This window comes from Camellia sinensis, chromosome 8 (genome assembly GCF_055761805.1).
Source record: "Camellia sinensis isolate YWXY chromosome 8, ASM5576180v1, whole genome shotgun sequence".
Taxonomy (NCBI): Eukaryota; Viridiplantae; Streptophyta; class Magnoliopsida; order Ericales; family Theaceae; genus Camellia; species Camellia sinensis.
In genome coordinates, this window is record NC_138968.1 from 195,591,747 (window position 1) to 195,605,918 (window position 14,172).

Genomic DNA, 14,172 nt, shown 5'->3' on the forward strand with positions numbered 1-14,172 from the left:
AATACAATCATAATTTTAATTTAATTCTATTGATTTTTTTTAATTTTAATTTATATAGTACTTAATTTTATTTTTATTCAAATGGATATAAAAATAATGTCATCTCTTTTATATTAAAATGTATATTTTGTTTTATTTATCTTTATATCTGCACACTATTTGCATTAGTTCGGATTCATTTAGCTTTATTAGAAAGAGGTTAGTGCACTACTATTAGACTAGTTGTATTTTTTTTTTTTTAATTTTAAAGGAGGCTGGTGTAATTTATCCTCTTTTTAATAATTTTAAGTACATATAAACAATTAATGTATAATCTATATTTATTAAAACAAAAGTTGAGTTACATAATAGCGTTATTGTTATTTTTTACACAAATTAATTAATGAATAATGTTATGCAAAACTTAAAAATTTATACAAAACTTAGACTTAACCCTTATCATATTAAAAAAAAAAAAAAGTTTGTATAAAAATTTGAAAAGAAGAGCATTTCATCAGTTGATTACCATGACACAATCACAAAAAAATAAATAAATAAATAAAATAAAAAAACGTAGGCAATTCTTTTACGAAAAAAAAAGAGTCAAATTAGTGATAAACTTAACCAACTTTAATGATTGGAGTTATAAATTTTTACATAAATTTATAAATATTTAAAAATATATCACTGATTTGTAATTTTTTTATTCTTTTGCGTGCTGATAGGGTCTTTAATAATGGTCCCCAATAATGTTTGACTTAAACTCCAATTTATGACACTTTCCTAATGGTCACTTGAAGATAAATATATGTTAGGTATCGGGGTTGTTTTTGAGAATATGATTAAAGGTAGTATTTTGAGAAGTTAGTAAAAAATTAATTTTTTAGTGATTTTTTTGGTAAAAAAATGATTTCTTTTGAGAAAAAAAGATTGATTTTTTTGGTTAAAAAAGTTAAAAAGCTAAAAAGTTGACTTTTTTAGCTTGTTGCCAAATTGAGCCAAAGTTGTTTTTTCATTTTTTTTTTTTTGAAAAAATATGTAAAAAATATATTAAAGATAATATGACTCAAAATGGATTAAAAGTTGAAATATAGTTTTTAACAATCTTCTCAAAATAACCCTTAGAGCTCGTTTGGCATAAATGGTTTGCGCTAAAATAGATATAAAAAAATCAAATAAATTAATAAATTAATAAGACAAAATGTCACATTTAAATCATAATTATTTTATTTGTTCTCTCACAAAAGTCAAAAAAAACCAAAAAACTCATTGGAAAAGAGATTTTTTAACCCTACACTAATAGTCAAAAATTAAAAAACCAATTCAAATCCAAAAGAACCCTTTAAAGTTAAGATTTTTGTGTTTTTTATTTTTATTTCTAAAATATTTCAAAACGAACATGTTTAGTTGGCTAAAAAATAGATTTTTTAAAAAACTTTTTCACTCATTCAAAGCATTGATTGCAACTATAGTAATTTTGAGCTTTAAAGAACTCATAAAGTTATAAGATTGAACAGTTCATAAACACATCTTTAGATTTTTTTATTTTTTTTATTTTTTTATTTTTTTTTGGAGTTAGTTAAAAAATTAAATTTGTTTAACATATTTTTAATTTTTTATAGTTTTTCTTTTAATAATTTTTTAGAGTGGTTAAACTGAAATTTTTGCGGGAAATGAGTTTAGAATTTTCACTAAGGATCCTCTAGAGTGAAATTTCCCTAAAGTTTCCTAGAGTGCTATATTGTGTGGTTGAGATTTACTGGCAAGTCACATCAGAAAAATTGATGTGACTTGTCAGTAAATCTCAACCATACACTGTAGCACTTTAGGAAACTTTAGGGAAAAATCACTCTAGAGGATCCTTGCTCTAGAATTTTTAGCAAGTAATTTTTTTAAATCAATAAATTGACTTTGGAGCCAACCAAACAAAGCCTTGAGCACCTCATGATTTTCATGGTTCACTGTGGGTTAATTATATGGGATCAAAATACTTTAACTTTTTGAATTGGAAGGCAACCATTTCCAAATCACAAGATAAACTTAGACTTTTTAGTAGACCGACTCCGAGTCAAGCCACACATAAATGCCGTGAAAAGTTGATTACAACATTCACTATGTTTGAACTTTGGAATTGTTAAGAATAAGAAAAAGAAAAAGAAATAGAAAAGATAGAGAAAAAAATTAAAGAGATATAAGTTGAAAAAAAAAATTCATTTTTTAGTTATCTAAAAAAATATGTAAGTTTATTACATTTCTATTGATAAATTTAAAATTTTAACATATTGGTCAGAACTCTTTTACCTCACTGGTAATTAGCATTATTTGATCTCCATTATTATAATCGGTGATATTATATGTATTAATTGATATATCAATTATATATAAATCATAAAAATTTAAAATTTTTAAAATTATATCAATAATCGTTAGCACATTAATTAATATATAAATTAGTACGTATAGTTTTATTCTATTATAATTATAATTTATTAAATTTGATTGTAATATTTTCTACTAATCAAATAAACGAAAAACTCTTTTGTCAAACCATTAAAATAAAATTTAAAAAATCTTTAACATTTCTTAAAAGATTCTAAAGTCAAGTTTCGAAAGTCCCAAATAATTTATCTTTTTATCTTTTTTTCATCACATTAGCTCTCTATTTTTCTGCACATCTTTTCGTAAAAAAATAAAAAGTGTACTTAGGCCAAGTTTGGCATCCCCAATATAATTTATCTTTTTATCTTTTTTTCATCACATCACCTCTCTACTTTTCTGCACATCTTTTCGTAAAAAGACAAAAAATACACTTATTTAGATCATCCCAAACAACCCTTTATTTAAGTCATCCCAAACAATCCCTAATATTTTGTAATTTTCGATAGTTCAATTTATTATCATTATAAAATAATAATAATACTTTTTTTTTTAAAAGTATGAAAGTGGATGCCAGGATTTTATAATCTAGGGAGGTGGAATGGCACTGTGAAAAAAACGACATTAGGCACGGGGCGCGGGGGGTCTTCGGGCTCGGAGCTTCGGCGTGGGTTGCATTGCGTATCTTCTCTCTCATCACATATATATATATAATTTGTAATTTTAAGGATAAATTATAAATATATTTTTTAAAATTGATTTAAAATACAGATTATTCTTTATAATTTGAAAAATTATAAATATCTTCTTATTATAATTTTTTATTTAATAAAATTAATTATAAAAATAAAATTTATAATTGTTCTCCTATATAATAATAAAATTACTTAAATTATTAATTAAAACATATTTTAACATCATTAAAAATTATTAATTAACTTAATAATTTATTAATAAAAGAGATGTTTTATTATGAAATTAGAAATTTCAAAAAGTGAAATGTAATTTATCTTAATTTTAATATAAATATTTCATACATATTATCATAAAAATATGTAATTTTAATATAAAATTTTATAATATTAATTATAAAATACGTAGTCTAATTATAAGTTGATGTAATAATGTTAAAATTTTATGACTTATTTACTACATTTTTCATTACATAAATTTATAAAAAAAATTTATACATTTTATAAAAATTGACGTAATATATATTCTTTGACAAGATGCACACCATAGCATAGCATAGCATTTCACACCAAGTAGGTAGGTATCATTATTTTTTGAAGGAGGAGAAATTATGTAGGTGAGTTGGGGGGTGCATTTTGTCTGTATGCACCGTGCACGAGCGTATCTTATTCTCCTTCTCCTATCAAATATCAATGCTCTCTCTCTCTCTCTCTCTCTCTCTCAAAGAAACTTTGGTAGAAAGAGAGAGGGGTGTCCTTTTCTCAACTTGTTCGGACAACTTTCGTTTTATTGAAAAAATAGTACATGTATATTATTAATCATTTTATTATTTAGGCTTGGTTTGTCATTATTTTTTTAGTTAATTTTTTTGTGCTGGAAATTTTTTATTTTAGTTTTTTAATCTCATTTGATTTTTATTTTGAGATTTTTTTAATTTTTATGAAAGAAAAAAAATAATAATTATTGATAAAAAATAATATTTTATGTTATTAATTTATATAACTTATTTTGTTTTTTTTAGTAATTATTTAGCTCCAATTTATTGGCCACACCATGGCTTATATTATTATATGTTTGTTTCGTTCTAATTTAATCCGTATTCCTCGCAAAGAAACCTGGCAACGATTTTTGGACCTCCTGACATTATTATTATTAGTATTTTGTAAATTAAAATTATATAATTATTTTTTGAATAAATACATGCTGAGTCTATGGGTTTTGAAAATTATATTTTATTTTCAAATTTCAAATATAAATTTAAGAATAATTTTTAAAAACAAAATGTTAGAGACCTTAAAAAATTGCAAAATTTATACACAATACTTACATAAGTGTAGGATTCACATTTATGTAAATATTATGTAAAGTTTTTAATAATCTTTTTTTCATAAATTACACTTTGTTCCGTTTAGTTTTGTTATTTTTGTCACTTTGACCTTTTATATTTTAATAATAATATATTTTTTATGTCATATGATAGCTAAATTTCTATTTTTCTGATGTAATTTCAAACAGAAATTAACTTTAAATGTAAATTAAGAAAATTTCAATTAGCTACCATATGACGGGTCAAAATGAAAAAAAAAAATTAATATTCGAAATAAAAAAATAATCAAATATAATAAGTATAAAGTGTAATTTACCATTTTTTTTTAGTACCTAACGTTGCTCTTTTAAAAATTTATAACGTTACTCGTAAAATTAAATTTTATAAATTGTAAATAAATTTTGGCTCTATTTAGTGGAGTTTTTTTAAAGTTAAAAGTTGATAATTAGAACAGTAACTAAAATTACTCATTTCTCAACTTTTAAATAATTAATTTTTTTTAATTTATTTAAACTATTTCTATTTAATAAATTATAAATAAAAATTATACTAAACACTCTAATATAAATTTTCAAATTAAAAATAATTATAATCATTCCAAAAGCGGTAACAAACCGTCCCTTTGCCAAACAGACACACAAGGAGGGGGCAAAAGAATTGTTAAGGCCCGTTTGTTTTCAGATATAGAAGGAAGGGGATTCATAGTGAGAGAATTAATAGTGAAGGGATTATTAGTGAGGGGATTGATAGTGAGAAATTGTTAAATTATTTTTATATAAAATAATAAAACAAATAAAAAAATATAAAAAATTAAACATTAATATTTTAAAAAAATTTCAAAAATTTCAAAAATAAAAAAATTTCTAATCCGCTCACTATTTTTTTAATACCATTTCTACCTCCTTCTTATCAGTCCCTCTTCCAAGGCCTTTACTAATACTAAGAAATTAATAATCCTCTCCCATCTCTCAAAATAAATATCTCATATAATAATCTCACCTCACTATCAATTTCAATTCCCTTCTTATAATCTCAAACAAACGGGGCTAAGTGTCTTAAAATTTCTTCAGCCAGTTGGGTTGGGCTTTTTCTCCACACGAGTGTTGTGGGGCCCATTTCCTCGATTTTTTTTTGACTTTTGTCCTGTCCTCATTTTGCGTGTTGTATATCTATCTAAAGATTGCGACTGTGGGTCATGAGTTTGTTAAGAATTAGTTTAACTTAGATTAGACGTTCTCCTTTGTACGCTGTAGACTCTGGTACTGTACCACCTGATTCTAGGATATTTGTGATGAGTAATGGATTAAAATATTTTATTAAAAAATAAAATAAGTTAAAATAATAAAATAAAATAAAATATCACATTAAATTTATAATTATTATTATTTTTTTATAATTATCAAATCAATTATTAAAAAATAAATTAATTTTCTAAATACAATTATTTTACATAAATTAAAGTAATTAAATAAACAATTAAAATCATTACTTATTAAACAAGGTTACCATTCAACTTGTTTTGTTTTGATTTTCATAAAATATTTTTCAAAAAAATTTATTTTTTATTTTTCGTATTTTTTTTTGTTTTCAATAAATTTTTTTAATATTTTAAGTAATTTTTTAATTTTTAGACACACTTAACATAAATATACACTTAAAAAGTATAATATATGTGAAAAAAATCATTAAAAAACTCACTAAATACCAACAAATACAAAAAAATAAATAAAAATTCAGTACATTTTTCATATTTTTATATATTTATTAAAATTTTAAAATATTTTTTTACAAATATTTTACTATTTAGATACATCTAAATAAAATGTATATAAAAAAAAATTACTTAAATTTTTTAAAATACTCATTAAAAATAAAAAAATAAAAAATTTAATTTTTAAAAAACTAAATTCAAAAAATTAAAAACAAACACACTAATTAATATTTATCTTTCACCACGTTCATTCACTTATTCACATGTGGGAGCTTATGCTCATGCATGACTCATCCATCCTCATCTATCTATCCTCTCTCTATTATAAATGGATCATTTTTTCATTCAAATTATCATGATGCTCTAAAAATTTAACCTCCTAGGCTCAATGCAGTTAATTAAGAGGAGGTCTCAAGTTGCTACCAACGTAACATTTAGTGTAGATTCGATTCTCTCCCATTGCACAAATCTTATCTTAAGCAAAACTTATGTTGAGTTATCGGTACAAACTCCAAGATTATAATCTGTTGGCTGTATAATTTGTATAAACCAATCATGATTCAACACGTAGCATGAAAATGGCAATTTGGAGAGGTAATACAAATTGCCAACCATAGTTAGACACGTGTCAACCCATACTGATAATAATGGGTTTGCGTAGCACTGGAATGATCAAGAGATATAAGGTGATGTGGCCCAACGGTTACTCACAAGGTTTAAATTCAAAATCAGGACAAAAGCCTAATTGCAAACATGGCGTAGTGGAACTGATTGTGAGGAGCATGTTCAGCGATCATAGAGGGACATTTCGACGGTTAGGAGCCCACTTCGACGGTTATCATTGAGAAGTATAAATACCAAAGAAGGTCCTAGAAAAGAGGATTCAGACTCAGACCAAAAAATCAGTTTTATCTACTTTATTTTCCTTTCCAATTTTTACAGTTCTTCACATTTCTATACTTCAAATTCCTGTATTGCACTTCATTCATAGGAGTAGGGGTGTGCGCGGTGCGGGTCGGTGCGGTTTGAGAGAAAAATAGAAACCGTATGGCGGGTGGCGGATTGATAAAAGTGTCACTAGAATTTGCCATTTTCCTTATCAAAAACCGGCGGTTCGGTTGGCAAATAATGGCAGATTTGCCTTGGCGGTTCGGGTGGATTGGCGGTTTATAAAAAATATAATTCAAATTATAAAACTTAAATCAAAAAGTAAAAAAAAGACGAGAGATATCGTGATGTTAAGCATCTTGCGAAACTTTCTTCTTATGCAGCAAGTGTAGCAACAACATGATAATATCAACGACTATGCCATCAGTTCATTACAAGCATCTGTGGAAGCCACAGTGATCAAATACAATACATAAAATTCCCCTCGAGCAGTAATGTAATACTATATTCTAAGGTATAGAACAATAAGAAAACTTAAGTAAAAAAGAATTTTTAGAATCCTATAAAACATGATTTAATAGCGGTGCGGGTCGGTGCGGTTTGGAAGAAAAATAGAAACCGGCGGATTGATAAAAGTGTCACTAGAATTTGCCATTTTTCTTACCAAAAACCGGCGGTTCGATTGACAAATAATAACGAATTTGCCTTGGCGGTGCGGTTCGGTGCGGTTTTGGCGGTTTCGGCGGTTTTGGCGGTATTATGCACACCCCTACATAGGAGTAGTTTCAAATAGCTTGGTGTTGTAAACCTCTAAGTCAGATCATTATAAGTTTTTCATTTTTACTTAATGAAATTCTGCGATTTTCTTCACTTAATTGTTGTTTACTAAATTCTCCTAAACAAGCCACCAGTAAAAGTCTTTTTTATTGAGGCTGAAATAACTAAAACACAATCGTCTGATAATTGGTTGGTAATTAATCTTCTGTAAGGACTGATTGATCCTTACTGGCACGCTTAAAATTACAATACTAACCTTCGAAAGCCAAAAAGCCAACATATATTTTTGGCATGCTCGGTGGGACTAATTGAAATGGTTAGACGTAGGAGATAAGGAGAAAATAAACGCCTAGAAGAATGTGTGAAAGGAAAGGTAAAGGTATCTGATCTAGAGGATAATGTGATAACACATTCTATGGAAGCACCTATCTCATCAGAACCTATGGTTGAATAGACTAGTAATGTAGAACATGCCCCACGTATCCAGAATAGTGGACGAGACCATGGAATTAGACCATCCACTGTTCCATCTACTTAGCCAATGAATCCATGAAGAGGCCTAGTAGATGCCATGGGACAACAGTTAATGAACACAATAGAAATATGGGCAATATCCTTTATGGATCGGATGAATACCTATCAACCAACTAACACAAGGCATATGGAGGAAATTTCAAATGTCCCTCAACAAAGATTGGCTAGAAATAAACAGCCTATGCAAAGTAATGGACATACTAATGGTCAAACTAGTAATCAAAATTATGAAAGACCATTACCTCAGTCTTGGTATGAGCCTCTTTCGAGGCCTATGGTAAATCAAAATGCCTTATTACTTAACAGTGAAGCCATGCAAATTGGTGGATCTGGGCCAACACAAGAAAATGACATGAGAATGTTTCCAAATCCCATGTTTGAAGCCATACTTGGCACAAGGGGGTTCACTAATCCTTTGTTCGAATTTGTACCCGAAGGTTGGAAGGGTTTCCTGCGGTTGGAAGAGAAACAACACATGCTCCTCCTATTATAGCATCTTTCGCAGGATAGGCTCAGAGGGGTTAACCATACCCTCAACAGCAGCCAGTACCACAGAGACAACCAGTCCCAAATATACCTTCTTATGGACCAAGAGGACCTCAGGCACAAGGTTTTCCACCAAATCATGTGTTTGTTCCTCCAGTGGTAGTCCAACAAGCACAGAATATGGTTCCTAAGGACCAAATTGCTGATATTGTCAGAGAAATGTATGGACCTATGGCTCGGGGGGTTCAAACTCCTGTGTATAGGAAACCATACCCAAAATGGATGGATAAGGTACATAAATACCCAAGAGGGTTTAGAATACCAAACTTTGCTCTTTTTTATGGGAATGAAAACTAGTCAACAGTAGAACACATTGCTAGGTTCATTGCCCAATGTGGTGAATTTACCAATAATGATTACATGAAGTTAAGACTTTTTCCAAATTCCCTAACTGGGGCAGCTTTTGTATGGTATATTAACCTTACACCTGGCTCTATCCAAACTTGACAACAAATAGAGAAGGCATTTCATGCCCAATTTTTCCAAACGGAGCCAGAAGTTTCTATGGCAGACTTGGCAAGGTTGAGTCAAAGACCTGATGAGAAGGCTGTTCAATTTATTGCCAGATTCAAAAGAGCACGAAACAAGTGTAGGATCATTCTACCAGAGCCTGAATGTGTGAGATTGGCTCAAAATGGTTTAGAGTTTAGGCTTCGAAAGAAGTTTGCCTCAACTGAGTTTCGAGACATAGTGAAATTAACCTATAAGATGTCTAGATATGAATCATTACTTGAGGAAGAACTAGACTGAAGTAATGCGTCATACAAGACTTATTATAGAGATCCTAATTATGAGATTGATACAGCAGAGATCGTAGGGAAAAATCCCATGATATGTGAGGTATTAATTCATAAAGACACTATAATAGATCAGCAGTTTAAAAAGAAAGACCTTCATAGGAAATATTCTTTCGATTTAACAAAGACAGATGACATTTTTGATCATTTGCTTGTAGCAAGTTTCCTAAAGTAACCAAAAGGAGTTAAAATTCTTTCTCCAAAAGAACTTAAAGGAAAAATGTATTGTAAATGACATAATTTTGGGTCTCACTCAACTAAAAACTGTATTGTTTTTTGGGACAAGATCCAAGAACAGATTCGAAATGGAAGTTTAAAGTTCCTAGCTAAAACAGAGAAAGCTATGGGGATTGACATTAATCTATTTCCAAAAATTGGAGAAGTTACAGCCAATGTTATTGTGCCAGACTTCCAGAACTTATCCCTGAAGGAATTGGAAGAGGTTAGTGTGCAGATGCATGTTGCTAGCCAGATTACTGTTAAGAAAGATACCAGAAGTTCACTAGCGAATGGGCAGGGCTTTGCAGACCAAAGGGAGTATTCTAGTGAGGAGGCACTGGACGATGACTCTTTAGAAGCAGCTGTCATGCAGAGGATGTGTCTCAGATACAGGTTAAGTTACAAATGGTTGAAAGGGCTTCCAATTGATAGGAAACAGTATTACAAGGATGTGCAGAAGCGCCCAAAACCAGCCAGTGCCTACAACAAAAGGCCATACCCAACTGGTCCTAGACAACAGCCATTCTTGGCTGGACCAACAGCCACTAGAGTGCATTCCAAGGGCAAGAGACCTCTACATAAGTTTAGACCACCCAACTACTACAGGATGGAGGGCAATCATCCTGAGAGGAGGCCTGAAGTGGGCTCAAGTTATGGGATCAGAGCCAGAGATTGGTCTCTTAGACCAGCCTCACACAAGATGGAAAGCAGCCACCCTGATGGAAGGCCTGAATTGGGCTCAAGACAGGGGATCAGGGCTAAATAGTGGCCTCCACAAGCAGCTTCGAAGCTGGCTTCAAAGGTAAAAAGAGACAGTTCAACAACCGGGCTAGTGAATTCATGGGTACCTGGGGTTCCAAATAGGTTTGTCATGCAGAACAAGCCTAAGGAAATTCCTACCCAGAGAGGTGTTGTTGAAGACCAGGGCAGGATGGTTAAACCTCCCTTGGTTGCTCCAAATAATTGGGTTGTCACGACCCAAACCCGTCTCTATAGGTTTAGCGTCGTAACTGGCCAGTAATCTTTGGATTACCAAAGGCCTTTTAACAGAACAACATATAGTTAGGGGCTACGGAAGCAAATATACAAAATATACGCAGTCCATTGAGCTATGAAAACATAAATGGGACAAATAATTTTTTTTAAAAAAAACTTTTATAACCTTACGAGTGACGTCAAAAGATATGTTATTTACACATCACTCCATGAACATATTATTTGAAATTTTGCCCGATAATCAAAAGAAACAAAGTCTAGTACATTCACAAAAACAGCCACTAAACTTGACTTAATCTGGAACCTCCTCGGGAGGCACAAAGGTTGGCTGACAAATACCGAGACGCCAGGTCCTCAACTCTTGGTCTAGTCACGTGCCTAATCACCTACATACATAATATATAAATAGTGAGCAGAAGCCTAGTGAATAATAGCGAAGTAAAGGATTTAATGAATGAAGTCCATACCAGATTTAGAAATCATAATTTAGATTCATAAACAGATTCATATTCATATCCTTGTTCAAATCATACACAGAAGTCAGAGTTCATGCTTAATTTTACGTGGTACATCCATTAGCGCTAACAGAACAGATATAGAACAGATACAGAACATATGGTGGTTATGAGTAACCAGTCCTATAAAGGAACATTCGAATCCGGGTAACAGAGAATAAACATGCTAAGCCCCATGATGGAGCCTCTGGTACGGGTAACAGATTGCAGACATATTAAGTTCCATGATGGAACCTCCGATACTGGGTAACAACTAACAGATATCACATGATGCTAAGGATGCCACAGATACATTATTAGAAATTGGACAATCATTCATTGTACAGAACATATCATTTCAGAAAACAGATCTTAATTCATTATACAAAAATAAATAAATAAATAAAGTTGAATATAACTTTACTAAGTTATTACTCACAGTAGGCTTTGGGTACAGACAGACAGACAGAGCAAACTAATCAAACAGTTTACGGCACGTGACCTACATAACACATAATGAAAACACATTTAAAACACATGTTGGAATATAACTAACTCATTATGTTCTATTTATAGTGTGTTTCTACACGTTACCCTAATTATTATACCTTAAACTTGGCCTAGGAATGCCTAGGATAGAATGAGTATGTAAAAATGCATTTGAAAACATTTGATCGAATTTTCTGAAAACAGGGTCCCCGCTCGAGTGTAGCTTCCTTTGTTCGAGCGAACATGCAAAATGTGAGGGGATGCTCGAGCATAACTTCCTCCGCTAGATCGTTCTGTAAACTTTAAAAAAGTTCTGGTTAAGTGATTTTCACACTCGACAAACGCTCGATGGTCGCTCGAACGTGAGACTCATGCTTCTACTCCAGCGCAACTCTTGCCGCTCGAGCGATCTGCAAAAATATAAAACTTCTGAGAGCATGCATTTCATGCTCGAGCGAACTCCAGGTCGCTCGAGCGGAGATGCAATAAAAAAGATGGCCACTCGAGCGCAGAATCACACGCTCGAGCGGAGAGGTTGAATTTTGGAATTTCCAGATTCACCTCCAAGCTCCCAAATTCAACTTCAAAGCTGCAATTTCTGTTCTTTTGGGTCAAAAACTTAAGGAAACATTTAGAATCTTGTATAACAATATGAAATAAAGATTAATTCACAAAATCAAAGCCCAAAACCAAATCAATTCTTCAAAACTAAGCTTGAAATTTTGTATATACAACTAGGGATGGCAATTTGAAACCGGCTGGACGGGGACCCGACCTCCCGACCCCGATTGGAACGGTTTTTCCTCGAAAAATACTCCCGACGGGCCGGGGATGGAACTTGAAAATAAATCCCCGACCATATTCGGGCCAGGAACGGTGATATGTTTTCCAGCCCCGGCTCGTCCCGGCCCCGGTTTTTTCCCGAATTGAAATGACCATGGTACCCCTGTCTATATATATATATATGTTTTCACTCTTTCTTTTCTCATTTTAGGGTTAGGGGGACACTGAGTCTGAGACACTCTCTCTTCTCTCTCTCACTTTCTCTCTTCTCTGTGCAGTCGGCGTCGTGTCTCCATCCGAAGTTGGCGTCATCTCTCAATCCGCGGCAGGACGTTGCTCTGTCGCCCCGTAGTCGGCGTCGTCTCTCCATCTACGACAGAACGCTGCTCCGTCGCCTTCTCCTCACCGTCGTCGCCTCCTTCCCCTCCTCCGTCGCCTCCTCTGACATGACGGATATCGTCTCCCTCTCTCTTTCACTCTCACTCTCCCTCTCATCGGTTTGGTTTTTTATTTTTTACATTTGAGACACTGATCTAAGACATTCTCTCTGTTAGATTTTTTATTTTTTACATTTGATCTCAGATCTGTTAGATCTGTTGAAAATGTTGTTGTTGTTGTTGTTGTTGATGATATTGATGTTGTTGTTGATGAATTCGTGAAGAAAATTTGTTAGATCTGTTTAATTGTTGTTGTTGTTGTAGTTTGAAGAAAACATGGAACTGCGTTTTTTTTTTTTTTTCTTTTGGTCGGGGAATTTTCGGGTTTGAGGAAACCCAATCCCCGTTAGGGGGCGGGGGCGGGAGCGGCAGCGGGGGCGGGGACGGGGGCAGTGATGGGCTCCCCGTCGGGGTCGGGACTGGGCACGGGGGGAATTTCCACCGTTGAGGATTGGGGACGGGGAGGGTGATCCCTAGCCTCGCCCCGCCCGTTACCATTCCTATATATAACATGCATGCAATGATATAAGATATTGTCTCTCAAAACATAAGAAATTTGGGATTATAAGTGCAAAGCTATGGTGAGCTCTCAACATTTAACAAAGATGACCTCTTGCATGTATGGATTGATTGTAAATTAAACACTTAATTCATGAATTATGCATACATGCATGAATTAATCTTTCACTCTACATTCTTACTTTAATTCCCACGCTTAATCTTCTAATTTTCTTGAATTCTTGCACTAAGTAATTCAAATTCATGTTTAAGGAGTTGAATTTCTTACCTTAAGCCTTCAGCTAGCAAGTGTTGGAGCCAAACTTCCCTCCAAGGTTGAGTAATTCTAGATTTTCCTCTAAATTTCCTACAATTCACTCTAATTGTTGAAGTTCCTCTCCTAACTCTTACACTCTCTCCTCTCTCACGTTTGAGTCAAAAGATGAGGAAATTAAAATGTGTATAATAGCCTTGAGTCTACAATTTGCCTTATATAGGCTTGGGTAAAGATGTAATTATTTATTGATTAATTAATTAATCGGGTACTAATTATTCTAATTTAATCGTTCCGAATCAAATTTCAGTTAAACCTACCACAAAATTCTATATATCCTAAATAACACATAAA